A 16,158-nucleotide genomic window follows, 5' to 3' on the forward strand; every position below is an offset into this window, starting at 1 on the left:
CGATGTTTATCTGTGTCTGTAACGGTGCATGCACTCGTGTATTTTCTAATTGTGTATATAAATTCCATTTCATAAGAGTGATGAGACACTTAGGCTTATGTATTTTATAGTGTCTGTTGCACTTCTCAGGTGTCAGGTCAGGTTTCAGCCATTTGTGTCTCAGAATACCATTTGAAACATAGTATAATAAGCTCTTAAATGCACTCCTTGGTGTGTCTTATTCTTCAATTATCTTCTTTAATTATTTTAGTGAAGTGGAACAGTAAATGAGGGGAAAACTTGATCCCAGGGAGCCTAAACCAACATTTAAAAGAGGGCAGATAAACTGAAAATAGTTGGGTCAGATCATGCCATTTTAGACACATACATAGGGCCCTACCAAATTCACGGCCATGAAAAATGTGTCACGGACCATGAAATCTCGTCTCCCCCCATGAAATCTGGTCATTTGTGTGCTTTTACCCTATACTACACAGATTTCATGGGGGAGACCGGCTTTTCTCAAATTGGGGTTCCTGCCCTAAAGGGAGTTGAAGGGGGAGGTGTCACACGGTTATTTTAGGGGGGTTGCAGTGTTGCCACCATTACTTCTGCGCTGCCTTCAGAGCTGGGCGGCCAGAGAGTGACGGCTGTTGGCCAGGCACACAGCTCTGAAGGGAATGCCCCACGAACAGCAGCACAGAAGTCAGGGTGGCAATACCATACTATGCCATCCTTACCTCTGTGCTCCTGCTGGCAGTGGCTCTGCCTTCAGAGCTGGGCTCCCGGCCAGCAGCCACCGCTCTCCAGCTGCCTAGTTCTGAAGGCAGGGCTGCCACCAGCAGTAGCACAGAAGTAAGGGCAGCAGTACCGCAACACCCCCCCCCCCCACATACACACACAATAACCTTGCAAACCTTCCCCCCCCCCCCCCCCGCGAACTCCTTTTTGGGTCAGGACCCCTACAATTACAGCACTGTGACATTTCCGATTTAAATAGCTGAAATCATGAAATTTATGATTTTTAAAATCCTATGACTGTGAAATTGACCAAAATGGATAGTGAACTTGGTAGGGCCCTACGCATACATGAAGGGAGCCTTCAGGCATAGATGTCCTTCTTCATGCTTAGGGTGGGCTTAGCATGGCACCATCCCCTTGCCTCTCTCCCTCTTCTGGGGTCTGGTCTGGGGAATGGGAGGAGTCAGGGTGAGCCAAGTTTATTTGGGGTTGACAAGGCTAGCACTTTGGCTCTCAAACTGTAGTAGTGATATATATATATTTATTTTTTTAAAAAAAGTAAAGAAGAGTGACCCTAGCACTTGCTTTCCTGTAACACTAACTTCTGTCCCTAGTAAAATAATGTTGATGTCACTTGATAGTGACTCCTGAAATCTGAATTGAAAAATTAATTTCAATTTTCTTGAATAAAAACACTATTGTATGGATTGAAAACTGGATGACAGAGCATAAACAAATGGTAATGTATGTGATAATGTCTGGCATTGGGAAGATGTGTCTGTTGGGTAGAATAGTAATCAGTGCTAAAACTGTCTTATTAAATATCTGTGTCAGTGATCTAGGAAAGAGAATAAAAACAATATTGATGAAATATGCCATTGATACCAAATTGTGCGCAGCTGCAAACACCAGCGAAACCAGAGAAATCACACAAACTGATCTAAAGAGGTAGAAAATAATAGGGTAGAAATAATAATAAAATGTGATTCATTTTAGAAAATGGACCTAATATATCTAGAGAAAATTAATCCAATAATTCAGATTTTAGGGGTCACTATTAAATGTATAAAGTTCAAAAAAACATCTAAAAACCTAAAAGGATGTATACAGAAAATGGACGGAGGGGTGTGCCACCAAGGAAGTATACATGGGAATAAGCGCGAGCATGTAGGAACAAAATCAGGAAAGCCAAGGCAAATAACGAGTTACAGCTGGCAAGAAATGTTAGAAACAGCAGGAAGGGTTCTTCAAATATATCAGACCAAAAAAAGAAAAGAAAAAACAAGGATGGAGTGGGTCCGCTGCTCAATGGAGAAGGTGAGCTGGTAAAAGAAGATGATAGGAAGGCAGAGCTACTCAATGCCTACTTTGTTTCAGCATGTGGCCAGTCAACTAGCGAAGTTACCGTTATTCTGCCTGTTGTTCCAGTATTGTCTAGATGTGTGCTCAGTTCTTCTTACATTATTTTATTAGGTATGAAAGTTAGTTTTACAAGACAGTAATTGCCAGGATCACTCTTCTTTCCTTTGTTTGAATATCAGTAATACAGTTTCTTAACTTCCAACTTTTCTAGTGTCTCCCCAGATGTGATTTTTTTCAAACATAATTGTCAGGATTTCAGTAAATTTATTAGCTGATTCTCTTCATATCTTAGGATGCGTGTAATCTTTATTAATAGCTATAGTTTCTGTGGATTCCTTACCTACTCTTTATTAATAATTATTAATAGGTTTCCAAGTTCCTCAACCTTTTATAATGACGGGACTCTATTTTTTTCTCACCTCCCCTTGAGGAACAATGCATCTGTTTACCGGTGCATGTCTCCTGGTGAGAGAAATTTGAGTGGACAAAGTGATACAGTGCCAAAAAAGGCCAATGTAGTTTTGGACTTCAAGCACAGATGCCTCAAGTCATAGATCAGAGAGCTAATAACTCCCTTCCCTATAGCTGTGTTGCAACCACATGTAGAATATTAATTCTATTGTTGGCTTTACCAGGAAAATGTTAACAAATTGGAGGAAACTTAGTGAATAACAACATAAAAGATTAGGGGGTGGGAAAAACTGATTGGCAAGATTGAAAGAGCTAAATAAATTCAGCTTGGCTCAGTGACCACAAAGGGTGTGGGAGACACGATAATGATCTAAAAATATACAATATGATGTGATGGTCTGGAACCTCTCTTGCTTGGAACATTTAAAACTACGCTGTATTTAAAGCTAGATCCACAAAGGGATTCATTCTGTGCCTAACTGTCATTCTAGGCCCCTAAATCCAAAATATGGCAATCAATACAGTAACTCCTCACTTAAAGTCGTCCTGGTTAATGTCGTTTCATTATTACGTTGTTGATCAATTAGAGAACATGCTCGTTTAAAGTTGCACAGTGCTCCCTTATAACGTTGTTTGGCAGCCGCCTGCTTTGTCCGCTGCTTGCAGGAAGAGCAGCCCGTTGCAGCGAGCTGGTGGGGGCTTGGAACCAGGGTGGACCGGCAGCCCCCCATCAGCCCTCTGCTCCACTAAATTCCCTGTGCGGCAGCCGCCCAGCAAGCTATGAATTGCCGGCAGTTCAGCTGTCCCTCCCCCCACTACCATGTGCTGCTCCTGCCCTCTGCCTTGGAGCTGCTCCCGGGAGCCTCCTGCTTGCTGTGCAAGTGTGGGGGAGGGAAAGAGGGATGCTAATGTCAGGGTGCCCCGCTCCTGCCCCCACATCTCCAGAGAGCAGGAGGGGGATGGCACGACAGGGCTCAGGACTGCTGTCTCAACTTGCTGATCTACTTAAAAAGGCAATGTACTTAGAATGGGGTTAGCGTACTTAAAGGAGCAATGCGCGTCCTTCTCTCTCTGCCGTGCTGTCTCCCCTCCCTCCATTGGTGCTACCTTGTAGAGTGTGAGGCTACATTAACAACAATGTGTTAACCCTTGAGGGCTCAGCCGAGTGCTAGTTCATCATTTAGCATTAAGGCATCCCCTGGGAAATATTCCACCCTCTGACTTCACCACCTCAGCCAAGCTTCACAATCATCATTGCTGTGTACAGTGTTCAATTGTTTGTTTAAAACTTATACTGTGTATATGTGTGTGTGTGTGTGTCTGTGTATGTATGTATGTGTGTGTGTATGTGTGTATATATATATATATATATATATATATATACACACATATATATATATATATATATATATATATATATATATATATATATATATATATACACACATATATATAAAAAATATTAGTCCTTTGGCGAAAAAAAGTTCCCTGGAACCTAACCCCCCTATTTACATTAATTCTTATGGGGAAATTGGATTTGCTTAACAATGTTTCACTTAAAGTAGCATTTTTCAGGAACATAACTACAAGGTTAAGCGAGGAGTTGCTGTATCATGTTTTCTAAATGCTCTCCCCTTATATGCCATCTATACAGGTGGCCTTGGTGTATAGATAACTTGTTACAAATAAAGTTCAGGTACACTGAAGTCAGTGTTTGAGTGATAGTCATTCCATGCTAAGATTGATCAGTTGCAGCATGGAGAATTTTTTAAAATCCTGTGCTATGGCTGTGGCAGAGGGGAAGAAAGTTTTCTTCCCTTTCACCTTAGCATCCATGAAACTGTACTGGGTTGTGGGTAGCTTGGTAAATCTAGTCTACCACTCTTTGGAAGAAAGCATAAGATTTTCTCACTGTGAGGAGTTAAGTTTAGAAAATAAGATCTCACAGGTCAAATGCCACATCATCTGAATTTCAGCCACTTTTGCTCCCAGAGGTTCTGGCTGTGCTGGCCTAGCTTAGTTTACTATCTACTATCTGGTTGTTACCCATGCCCCTAATAGCTAGTAAATTCCAGCAGAGAGGTACTGAATACATTGTTGACTGTGATCATTAATGCCTTTCTTAGGGTGGACAGAGAGGCAGTATGTCCCAGACGAGGAGTTGTAAGGCCCTTGCTCAAGAAACCATCTCTTGAAGTTGATGGTCTCACTAACTATTACCTTGTCTCTATCCTAGCTTTTTGGGACAAGGTTATTGAGACATTGTGGTAAGGCATCCCCATCATCACCTGGGGGCTTCTGATCTCTCTGATCCCCAATAATACAGTTGTTGGAATGGCCTAGGGAACTTTTACTGTGAAAATTTAGGTGCTGACTGACTTTATGTGCTGACAGGGTTAGGTGGCAACCACATGGGCGTTTCATGGACTGCAGTCGGGCCTAAAAGTGGGATTTGGGCACCTAAATCTGGGGTAAAGTGCCTAAGTCCCTTTGTGGATCTGGGCTTAAATACAGAAATTGAATGTCTTAGATAACAACACACCAGTTATGCTGTTAGGAGTATCTCTTTTCTCCCCATGGATTAGCAGTGCTTAATTTGTAATGAAAGAGCTGCCTGGGCTCAAGCAATTTTTATACATTCATAACTGATGCAGCAAGCCTAGAGGTGCCAGGGCTATGAAATGCCAAGTTTAGAGGTGCCGGGGCTCAGCCCTGGCAAGCTCTGGCACAAATTAAGCACTGCTGATTAGTTGCTAGAGCCTAAGTCCACAGTATCTGAGGTGCATCTGTAACCCACACATCATCCTGGGTGTGGTGTTCTGTCCCCTTTAGTGGCACTGAGACCACTTAGAGGTTAATGAGTCTGCTCTACAGCCTTAGCTAAGAGCCATATGGCTTTTAGCTCATGCAGTAGAGGCTCAGGCACTGAGTTCCCAGTTTTGATCCTGCCCACCGATAACTGGGGTCTGTTGGCGTTACCTATATGAAATTGTAGCTGTTGTTCATTTGCATAACAGCCTTTATGCTTCTTTGTGATTTTTCTTAAGATTGCAACTAAATTAATGACTAAACTTTTGTACAGCAATCTCTGTAGTATCTCTGGACGATTTGTTACACCATGGAACTTTGAGTTGGCTTTCAGATTTTATGGAATTTTTAAGGAAGTACTAGACCAAGTCATTAAAGTAGCAGGAAATAAATGCTTTTCTCTTAAAAAAACATATCAAATACTTCTCTTTTTTGGTTATGTAAAAGAACAAAAAGGGACAACTAAGATCTCACATATGGTCCAAGCTAGGACATAAATTTCTTGCTCAGCATACTTTTTAATCCTCACATAACAGTGACAAGTTTTCCCAGTTAAAGTGAAACAATTTAGAGAACGTCCATCTTACGCCCAACTCTTACCTCATTCAACAAGAGAGAAAACTGTTACTTCCCTGAAAATGGCTTCTGATCATGAGACAGGTTCTTCTTGTAACCTACAGTGGATAAATGGACAGAATGTGCCTTACCTCCCAGAATAATAGTCTTTGCCTCTATATAAGGAAAAATAGACCAATTCCATTCTTTCACATTTATATTCAATGAGAGCCTTTCAACTGGACCTTGCCAAAAGTGTCAAGATCCCCAAGAAATGAACTATGAGGGGAAAAGAACAATTTTATCTCTCAAAGGGTGAAACTAGTTTACAAATAGTATATAAAAATGACCTGATTCTACCCAGCCTTGCCCCTTGTCAATTAACTACTCATCTTGCTCTTATCTTATGCTGCCCCCATCTGTTGGTTGTATCAAGATGATGTCTGTCCTCATCTACTTATATTGTAAGCTCGTTTGGGGAGGGAACATCTTTTTCTCGTGTATTTGTGTACAGTTCCTAACACAATGGGGGCCTCAATCCTGACTGGAGTTTCTAGGTGCTACTGTAATATATAAATAATTCATCATAATGAATGTTATATCATTTAGACCTTTCAAAGTAGGGTGGTGTAGAATGCCACCAAATTAGAATTCTTAGCTCACATTGATGATAGTATTTATATTTAGTTCACACTCACTGTGCACAGTTATGAATAACTACATTAAGTGCTAGGTAGTTGAAAATCAGGCTCAAAGTGTTCAAGAATTAATCTGTGAAGACAATTCTCCTGATGTGGAGCCCAGAGAATCATCCATTACTTTACTTTGAAAGTTGGCTCATCAAAGAACTATCACAGGAGTTACTTTATATACCCCTCTTTTTGAAAATGTAGTGTCTGTGAAATCTGTCTTTAATAAAACAGCTCTTTTTGTATACCCATAATTTGTTCAAGGGTTGGAAAGAAATAACAAGTCTTCCTTCTAACCAGCCATATTTAATTTTTCATAAGCATAGGATGATATTAAAAACATCCACAGACTTTTTTCCAAAGTTTTATTCATACAGTAGTTTCACCCTAACAAACCATGCTGATTGCCCTTTAAGTTCACATGAATCATAGAAATGTGGGGCTGGCAGGGACTCAAGAGGTCATCAAGTCTAGCCCCCTGTGTTGAGGCAAGACCACGTAAACCTAAACCATTCCGGACGTGTTTGTCCAACCTGTTCTTAAAAACCTCCAATGAAGGGGATTCCACAACCTCTCTTGGAAGCCTGTTCCAGTGCTTAACTACTGATGTAATTAGAAAGCTTTTCCTAATAGCTAATGTAAATCTCCCTTGGTGCAGAATAACACATTACTTCTTGTCCTACCTTCAGTGGACATGGAGAACAATTGATCACTGTCCTCTGTCTAACAAACTTCACATATTTGAAGACTGTTATTAGGTTCCTCCCTTAGTCTGCTTTCCTCCCCCTGCTGCAGGACACTCTGAGACTGGGCAGCAACCCCAGAGGTTCCTGCAGCTGGAGGAGGCTTGTGGAGTTGTGTCTGATCTTCCCTGTGCTGCTGGGACTGCCCCAGCAAAGGGGGCACTTAGCTCTGGTTGGGCGGGGGAGGGACAGTCCAGCTTTAAAGGCAGCACAGAAGTGAGGGTGGCAATCCCATGACCCCCCTACAACAGGTTTGTGACCCCCACAGAATCCTCTTTTGATTTGGGACCCCCATGTTTACAACACTGAAATTTCAGATTTAAACATCTGAAAACATGAAATTTACCACTTTTCAAATCCTATGGCCGTGAAATTGACCATAATGGACTGTGAATTTGGTACGGCCCTAAGTATAAGCATACTCTCAACTCCATTATCCAAGTCATTAATGAAAATATTTAATAGTAACAGACCCAAGTCTGACCCCTGTGAGATCCCACTAGGTAAGCCCTGCAATTTGACAATGAGCCATAAATAATTACTCTTTGAGCTTGGTCTTTCAACCAGTTGTGCACCCATCTTATAGTAATTTTATCTAGACCACATTTCCCTAGTTTGCTTATGCAAATGTCATGTGAGACTGCATCCGAAGCATGACTAAAATCAAGATCTATCACATCTTCCCAGCTATTCACTAGGCCAGTAACCTTGTCAAAGAAGGAAATTAGTATCTTTTCAGGTATAGAAGTTAGGCTGACTGATCTATAAGTCCCAAGGTCATCTTTATTCCCCCTTTTAAAGGTAGGTACTGTGTTTGCCCTTCTCCAGATCTCTGGGACTTCACCCGTCCTCTATGACTTCTTGTAGTCCTGTTCAGGAAAAACGGTTGATTTCAACTGGAGTGTACCTCATGACTTTTCAGACCATAGGAAAAGCTCCCCAAAATTTGAGGCCACTTTTGAAAATTTGGGTTTACGTGTCTAGGCCATGGTTTTCCAGAATGGCAGTGGCATTGTTAAGAATAGAAACCCAGGATCCTGATGTTCAGTTCTCTCTCCATTTGCTTGGCAGCTTTTCCTTTCCCAGAAAACTGGCCATAAAATTTTTGGCCTATTCATTCAGACATGCACAGATATATATTATGCACAGTCCACAGTAATGTCCCTTCCTCCAGAATGGCAAGCTAGCCACTATTCACATCTCAGAATGAGGACCTCTCCATGAGAGAAATAAGAGAAACATTTTCAGTGCCTTCTAGTCTGGTACCAGTCACAAATATGATAGCACCAATTTTCTTCCAAATGAGAATAAAGAAGGTTGATATATACCTGTCAGACAATTTAGAAAGAGGTTTTATGCTTTAGCAGAAATTTGTGAGCATCCTGTCAGTGAGTAAATGGCACACAAAAAATAGGCTAAGACTGTGAGATGTAAATTAGACCTGTAGATCATCATAGCACAAAATAAGTTATGTGCCGTATGATCTTTTTTAATGACAGGAATTATGCCAGCAAAGAACAATATTCTGACCTGAAAAGCTTCACTATAAATGTACATATTTGATGCTTTATTATTTTTGAAACATATGGATGATCTATGTAAACAAGAAGAATTTAGTTAAAGGAAAAGAGAAGCTGAGTTGAAATGTCTGTGACAGGAATACAGTGTTTTGTACAATTGCTACGTTTATTTGTTCATTCTCCTAGGCACCAAAATCCTATTTTTCTCATGAAATGAAAATGATTTCCCAGTTTATAATTTTGATGTCATCTTCTTTGACTGTGGTCTCTGTAGCATTATTTCTTTGTAAGTTGGACAACAGGGCTAAGCTGTAAATGTTAGTCATAATATAATTATGAGTGGGCAGCAATAAAATCTCACTGGGTTAGTAGAATCTCAGTATCAAACTAAACTCTCCCTTCTCCTACACCTTTTGTTGGAGACTAATAAAAGCTCATCAGTGAGTGCTGTCAGATGCTTTCTTTTCTTCTCCCTCTTCCTCCTTGCCTTCCTCTTCAAAACATAAAAACACATATACAGCACCTTGCATTTTAGCATCTTAAAGCACTTCCCAACATTAACATTCTTGACATTCTCAATGTTTAAGTTAGATCCTAGTAAACTTGAGACCACCCATTCTTGTCACTCTTGCAGTCACCAGGCTTTACTTTGTGCCCCACAACGGACTGCAGCAGCTGTTCTGGCTGCACTTCTTGAGAATAGGCCACTTCTTGTCTTGAACCTCTGGCTGAATGCTAGAGGCCAGGTACCTTTTTTACCCCGTTCTGCCTCTTAGGATGTGTCTTGACTAGGAAAAAAGGTGTGTTTTTACCTTGTGTTAGTTAACATGTGGGATTTAACAGGAGGTAAAATCCTAGGGAAGACAAAGCAGTTTGTAGTTTTCACACATGTTGGCAGTTAAAGTAAAGACTCTGATGGAGCATAGAGTTTATCTTTACCTGCTAACTTGTTTTAAAATTACAATTGCCTTGTCTTCATGAGGTCAGAATACACTTTTTTTTACAGTGAAGGCCTTAAAGGCCAGAAGATTTTCTTTATCTCCAGGAACAGCCCACTGTGGGTAACCCAAAAATTTCTTAAAGAAAATGGTATTTATTAAAAAATCATACTTTTATTCAGAATCGCATCAGAGCTAATCTAGGTTCTGGGAAACAGGCTTCCTAGATGGAGTATCATCATGAAGTTTCTGTTAATTTAAACAAGGAATGTCTGACATTCATAATCTGTCTGATCTCGCTCTCTTTTTTCTTTTCCTCTCTCAGCATCTATGATGGGGTATACAAAGCCCACACTGGGCAGCATGGGGTTAATGAGCTAATGTGGGTTCAGGTGACTGTGCCCAGTCACACCTGTGGTAGATGTCAGGATTGGAGGGAGGTGTTTAAGAGGGAAACCCTGTCTTACTTGATGGTAGACCAGGGAGGAGAGCAGATCTTCAGCCCTCAGTCCCTAGAGAGAGAGCTGACTGAAGGCAGGAGCTCCCCAGATGCCTGATGGCTCCTCCCTGAAGGAAGGAAGGGCTAGATGTTGACTCCCTTTGAGAGGGGATATTCATTTCTATTATTTCTTAATTCAGTTTAAGGCCACAGACCAATGAGCTCCCTCTGAAGGAAGAGAGCCTCAACCCAGCTTTGAGACGATTCATTTGTATAATTTCCCCATGTTTCTGTTAGTTGACTACCCCAGAAGGGGAAAGACTTTAAAGTGACCTGGTCGGAGGGCCAAGTCCTAGGAAGAGGCAGACCACTGCAGTGCTGGAGCAACCCTTGGCAGATGGTACCAGGCAGGGCTACGCCTCTCCTGACCCCTTCACAGCATCTCAAAGTCAGTCTGACACTGTTCTCTGACAGAGAAGCTCTCCTTCCCTTGTGTCTCTTTCTTGCCTCATCCTCCTGAGAGTCTTTGAATTAAAGCTCCATTCTCCTCATCACCATTCCAGACAAGAGGTCATTCTTTATGTTAGGTCACAGAAATATTAGTTCTCCATTTCCACACTTTTGAGTATGTTTAGTTAGCTTGGTTCCTGTCTGGCACAGTGTACCCAGTATCCCATGCAAGCAAACATTTCTAGATGGACAGTCTCTTTTATTTCCAATTTATTCTCATGTAACCCATAGTACTTCAAAGGAACATTCTGAATCTGGCTAAGTGTTAGGTGAAAAGAGACAACACTTGTGCATATAGTATGTTTAGAATAAACTGGATTTACATGTTGCTATGTTTTCACCCCCAGGGCTGGCTTGACAAGTTAGACACTAGACTCTTTTAGTCATAATTTTACAATTACAGTGTTACTTGAATAGCTCCAGTTACTTGTGGTTGGTACTCAGTCCTCAATAGTAAATAAGTAGTAATATCTTCGTATTATCCTCATATTGCAGATGGGGAAAATGAAACAGTAAGAGGTGAAATGACTTACCCTAGGTCACATAGTTAAGTCACTTGGCCCTGGTCTACACTTGGGGGGGGCGGGTGTCAACCTAAGATACGCAACTTCAGCTACGCGAATAGCGTATCTTAGGTCGACTTACCTGGCCGTGAGGATGGCGGCAAGTCAACCGCTGCAGCTCCCCTGTCGACTCCGCTTCCGCCTCTCGCAAGCTGGAGTTCTGGAGTCGACGGGGAGCGCATTTGGGAATCGATTTATCGCATCTAGATGAGACGTGATAAATCGATTCCTGATAGATTTAGGACAGGACCTGCCCTAAGGGTATGTCTACACTGCAATTTAAGGCTGTGCTTGGCCCTGGGCTCAAGCCTAATCCCCTTTCCATCTACCCTGCAATTGGGCTAACCCAGAGCCTGGACCCAGGGTCTCAGAACCCTGCAGGGCTGGAGGGTCTAAGCTCGAGGGACCTGGGGTCCAAGCCCTATTGCTTTGCAATACAGACTCAGCCTCGCTTGACTCAGGTCCTGGGAGTCAGCCAGAAGTATCCCACAATTCCATGGGGCAACTTCCTTAGTCCTCTCTATCTCAACAACCTGCAATCGACTGTAATTAAAACAGAAACCACCCCCCTTTGCGAATGGCAGCAGCACAGGTCAGCGTTAACCCATTCTCCTCTGGTTGCTGATCTACAAGCACACAGAGAGCCTCCTGGGTTTGCAATGGAGAGCGAACCAATCAAGACTTTTGTAAAGCTACCTGTTTGCTGGTGACATGCAGGGCAGGCAGTAAAGTTTTCCCACAGTGCACCATAGTACTAGGACTAGAGGGAGCGGGGCAGTAGGGACTCTGAGATAGGGTTACTTTGATTTGGGTCTGTGGATGACAGAGCCCTAGGCATGAACATAAAAACATAAGAATGGCCATACTGGATCAGACCAAAGGTCCATCTAGCTCAGTATCCTGTCTGCTGACAGTGGCCAATGCCAGGTGCCCCAGAGAAAATGAACAGAACAGGTAATCATCAAGTGATCCATCCTTGATCATCATCAGCATCGGGGCAGCACGTTTGTATAATTTTTGGTGGTGCTCAGAATGGGTCCAAGTCCAGCTCCCCCCAACCCCCAGGCTCTGGGATGGAGTTTGGGTGCAGGAGGGGTGCGGGCTGGGGCAAGGGTTGGGGTGCAGGAGGGAGTGCGGGGTTTGGGGCTGGGCCAGAGATGAGGATTTTGGGGTGCAGCAGACAGGCTGCCCCAGGGCCGGGGTGGGGGGCCAGAGAGGAGGACTCCTCCCAGCCCTCTCCCCGCCGGCAGCAGCGAGCTCCAGGGGAGGTGAGGGCAGCCCCCTCCCAGGCCCCTCCAGCACGACACTCACCCAAGCCCCCCCAGGCTGCTTGCTCAGGAGATCCAGCCAGGATAAGCCCCCCAGAGTCGACTCTGCGTCGCCTGCCCGGGGCGGGGGGCTGCTGTGTGCCTCCTCCCCTCCGCAGGCACAGCAGCTGTCTCAGCCTGCCCCTGGCGCCGCTCCCTTGTAGCTGGTTGCAGCAGCGGCCAGCGAGGGAGTGCAGCAGGGAGCTGCAGGGGGCAGTTGCCCTCTGCCCAGGGCAGGCAGGGACGCTCAGGGGGAGGCATGCAGGGGCAGCAGGCGGGGCCGGGGGAGAGTCCCGGCCCCAAACATTGGTGGAGCCAGGCCCCCTGGGCGCTGAATTTACTGGAGCCTGGACACCACGGGCCCATACAACTCGCCACCCCTGTCAGCATGGGTCAGAAAAGTCTTGACATAAGGTTAATATACAATGTACGATGCTCAAGGCCAGGGTTCCCTAACGTGGGTCAGCTGACTCGAGTCCCACTAATCTTGAGTTTACATTGCAATGTAGACATACCCCTAATAGAACCAGGCTAGAATTAGAACCAAGGCATGCCAATTCCCAAAATTCAGTCACTAGTCAATATTCCTCCATCCCACCCCCAAGCAAATGGCTTAACAAATGATCTCTGTGTACAGTGAGACAGCAGCCAACAATTATTAATTCCCCAGGCTTAGGCATTTTGGCAGTAAATAAACTGATGACAAATGGTGGATAAACAAAGAACTCAAGATTAGCAGTTCCCCTGCATAAAATCTATTCCTGCTGCTGCATCCTAGTTATTCCCTTCTTGGTAATTAATTCTTTAATACAATCACCTGGCAGAAATTAAATTCTGTATGGCATGTAGAGGATTAATGTTAGACAGTTTTATAAAAGAGGGATGCTGTTAGAATTGGCCAACTACTGCAGAAACAGAGTTTGCAAACATATGTTCATATTTTGAATGGCTGTTTCATGTGACCACATTTATGCCCCTTTTTATTCACTATTTGCAAATGGGATCTTTGCCTGAGAGTATCTGTGGAATGGCTATTGTTCATGCGAATAACTATACTGGCATGCTAATCAGGGCATTTTGCAAACAAGAATATTCACTCTTTGTTATTCTCCTGTTTTAAAAGTTATCCATACACAGAACAGAAGCAATACCATGGAACCAAATTGTTGCACCCAAACTCTTTGGCAAATACCTATGAATAATAAATACATAATTTACCTGTAGTATTGTTAAATAATTCACTAATAGCTTCAGTTCTTTTCCCAGAGAATGGATCAGAAATAGCTTGTGTTTAGCTTAGGCAGAGAGATGGCAGCCTGAAAACAGATCAATGAAAAATTCTGAAGATGAATATTGCCCTATGGAGGACAGTATTTCCAGGATTTTCAGTAGTTCAAGGATGAAATATGCCTACAAGTCTCCAGAGGTCTGTAGGGCATTCACCTGTGGATGAGCAAGGCTACAATCTTCAGTCTTCCATTGTTACATGTTTCAGTCACAATGTATCCCAAGGAATATATCAGGATAACAGCAAAAAGTGGCACTACAATCTACTATCACTGTGCACAGATGAGGATCTGGAAGTGATCTGGGAAAAAATGAGTTTAACAAAGATATCGACCTATAAACTATTTCACACATTCTGTTCACAAAAGCAGGTAGGCACTAATAAGTCCTTTTATTACTAAACTTTTTTTTCATTTCTTAAAGTTATTTCCTAAAATCCTAAAAATGATTTTTTAAAAAATGGACACATCTATAGTAGAGCTGTTTTGGACCGGAAGTGCTGACATTTAAATTCAATAAAAACTCTGTCCGTTTTCTGCACTCCAAATACGTCCCACCAAAATACATACATTTTTGTAGGTCTTGCAGAGATTTGCACAGACTTCCATGGTAAAGTTGATGGCAAGAGGGCCAAATTCCCCTGTGATGATGAATGGAGGAACAGTCCATTGTGTCTGCCTGGCCTCTGTCTTGCATGGAGGGGGGATTCACCTGAGGGCAAGTGCTGTTTTCATTACCTGTGATTACCGCAATGATGCATTAAATTAGGGCATTCCTCAACCATCCTGTCTTGGGCCTGTGCAGGTCACCTGTGAGCTCATTAGGCAGAAGGCAGGTTGTTAGCATTTTACACCTCTGTAACCCTGAGTTGGTGAACTTGCTGCACTGGACCCTTTGATCTCAGCCAAGGTTTCCACTGGAAGAAACTGGTCCAGACCCTTGTATCTGGCCCAGTATGTTTATTGACTATTCAGAGCCCCAGGGCTGTTCTAGATAGACTGGTTCATAATCACACCCTAGGAGCAAGTACACTGGTTGAAAATCACAAGAGTGCAGTTTGTTACAACCATGCCCCTTTCTACTGCCAGAGGCCAGGGAGGTAGTGCTGTTCAGCCAGTCACACCGTCCTATGCCAGCCCAGAGTTCCTCCATCCCAAGGGAATTCTCATCTGCCCATTTAGGGGAGCTTTACAGCTCCTTTGCACTCCCAGAACAAAACAGGCCATAGGATGAGCCAGAATCTGGCCCATGGCATAAAGGGTGTGCACATAAGAACTGTTTATATAAAACTAAAAGCCCTCATTGTATAAACTAACAAGGCTTGGTGCACTTTTTACTACCAGGCCTGTAAGCTATTCATTTTCCTCTCTGGATCCCAATGCTGGCAAAGCTTGGGATTCCTCTACAGGCAGCCCATTACATCCATCCAGGAAAATACATTGTATTGCTCAACAGTATCCCCTCCAGATGCACAAAGGATGCTGCTGATGAGTTCTGAAGTGTCCTGTTCAATCACACAGGACTGGTAAAGGAGTAGTTGTAGTGTAGGTCCTTACATGTAGGGAGGTGTAAAGTGATGGGTAATAGGGGGGATTTTCTGTGCTCCATTAACAACATTGAGGATCATTTCCAATAAAAAGGAAAATATACCTTTGCTAGCTCAGAGAACAGCTTTTCAGTATTGCAGGTTTTTCCAATAAACCTTGCCCTCCAAAAAGAAAATGCCCCACCTTGAGGTCTTGAATCCTGAGACCAGTGGTGGAAGTAATGTTCCTGTGGCTTCTTGAACTTCAGTGGAGTTACCGCAGGGTTGATTATGACTCTGTCTCAAATATTTGCTGATAAAAATTGACAGAGTTCGTGCAAACATTAGAGGACATTACTTGTATTCCATGTTCCATACACAAAGCTACGTAAATGGGTAGATGAAACTGAGCAACAAAGATCTTACCTGTAGCACAAACCTGAGCTGGTTTGGAAAATAAATGCTGGCTTTTTTTCTTTTCTTGAGGCACATGCTTCTTCTTAGTCACTTAAGTATCTAAATCTATCAAGTTCTTTGTGACTCCTTAAGCACCTCACCATCTCAGATTTGAACCTTTTGAGATGCCTGATATTTCATCTGACACTCTTATCCTCCCATCCAGTGAAACTCTTCTTTTTGCAGATCAAGGGCCAAATCCTATTCTTAGGCACCTATCTCTCCCCATTCATTGTATAGGAACCATGGGTGCCTAACTCAGGCTTTGTGGATCCCATTGTTGTTCCAGTGATTTTCTGCATGCCTAGAAGTTAGGCATTGCAAA

General features: G+C 43.0%; 1 protein-coding gene across 14 annotated transcripts in view; it reads left to right on the plus strand.

Moving 5' to 3' along the window:
• Positions 1–16,158, plus strand: part of STXBP5L (syntaxin binding protein 5L) — a 441,073-nt gene that overhangs the window by 381,352 nt on the left and 43,563 nt on the right. The window lies entirely within an intron of this gene.

The sequence above is a fragment of the Lepidochelys kempii genome, chromosome 1 (genome assembly GCF_965140265.1).
Source record: "Lepidochelys kempii isolate rLepKem1 chromosome 1, rLepKem1.hap2, whole genome shotgun sequence".
Lineage (NCBI taxonomy): Eukaryota > Metazoa > Chordata > Testudines > Cheloniidae > Lepidochelys > Lepidochelys kempii.